Here is a 1,704-nt window from a genome sequence, read left to right on the forward strand (position 1 = left end):
TCCATAAAAAGGTGTTTGGGTGCTTCACGAACTCTCAGATGATCATCGTTTCCGACATGTGAACGTTGCTTCGTCTCACGTAATGCGCGTGAACCAATTTTGGACAGAATTGTCACCAGTGATGAAAAATGGATTCTCTATGTGAATATTAAAACAATGGCTCAGTCATAGACAAAAATCACTTCCGACCTCAAAACCTGGACTCTATCCGTAAAAAGTGATGCTTTACATTTGGTGGGACATCAAAGGAGTAATTCATTTCGAACTCGTCAATCCACAGCAAACTGTCAATGCAGAGATCTATAGTCAGTAACTGGAACATTTAAATCAAGCCCTTAATCAGAAACGCCCTTCAATCGGAAAGGTGTTCTTCTCCACGACAATGCACGTTCACATGTGGCACGTTTGACGCAACACAAGATTATCGAGTTTGATTGGGAAGTTGATTGACATTAATTTCTTGACAACCTAATAGTAGTTAAAGTATTGCGATGTTTCGCTGAACACACCCCACGCTTTCAGCTGTTATACTTAGGACAGTTGTTTGGTTGATTGTTTGGGGCTTTACAGCGCAGAGCGACGTGGCTATCTGCGCCACCTCAAACAGTCAACTCGGCTATTCGGTTAAAGAAAGCCGCAAAGTTAGACGGCGGGTACTTTTTGATTGGTTGTCCTTCCCTGGTCAGTACTCCTGAATTAGAGATGGCTATGTTTCAAATCCCAGGCATTTCAGCTCGTGTGCAGCACAATGTATTTTTTTGTATTTAAAGTACTAATACTGTTATATCTTCATTACATCACGAGCAAACATATCTCGGAAGTCATCGTATTTCATGGAAAATAATCTTGGCATTCTTTTAAGTCTAGTCTTGTGTTGTAACGATAAGTTTCCTACCATAGAAAGTCGTATCTAGTTGTTATAATGTTAACGTTCTGTATATATTCATATTAATGTTTACGTTTAGTATCATGTTGTTATAATTTTGGCGTTCTTTATCTATTTGTTATAATACTGACGTTTTGTATCATCTAGTCGTTATAATATGTATTTGTATCAAAATTAGAACAAAGCCTTCTGCAGGCTTTTCCTAGTTTTAATAATTTCATTTCCTTGGAATGTGTTTTGTTATGTAAACCATCAGATATTGAGCCACTTTCTTCCTGTCGGTAACTGGAAAATTTAATTTAAATACTTTATTTATAATAAAGGTAGTGAAAATGATACAAATATTTTTCGATCGAGTAATAGTTACTGACGCATATCTTAGTAGATAATACAATAAAAACATCTAATATTAGGTAGTATTTTCGCCCATACCTTTATATAATAAATTCTTATGGAAAATAAAGTTCAAAATAAAAGGTATCTTTTAATTCCCATATTCAATCCTGCTCTACCATCTAAAAGTATTTAACTTTCTTCGTTTCATAGCTCATAGATGGAACTTTCATAGTTCCAGTTTTACTTTTAGATACACAAAAAAGTCTTGTATTTTAATAGTTTGTTAATTACCTGAAACTTGCAATTGGTAAACTTTGAGAGGTTTGAAGGGGGAACATCCTTTCTTCATGATGGAACAAAATTCCAAACTCACACGTGTATTAATATCACACGTTTCAAGGCTAAAACAGTGTGCCCTATGTATGTATCCATGGAAGCGAGAGGATTCATACAATAAAGCTTCTCGAAAATGTTTTATAAGT

Source organism: Limulus polyphemus, unplaced genomic scaffold (genome assembly GCF_000517525.1).
Source record: "Limulus polyphemus unplaced genomic scaffold, Limulus_polyphemus-2.1.2 Scaffold1537, whole genome shotgun sequence".
Lineage (NCBI taxonomy): Eukaryota > Metazoa > Arthropoda > Merostomata > Xiphosura > Limulidae > Limulus > Limulus polyphemus.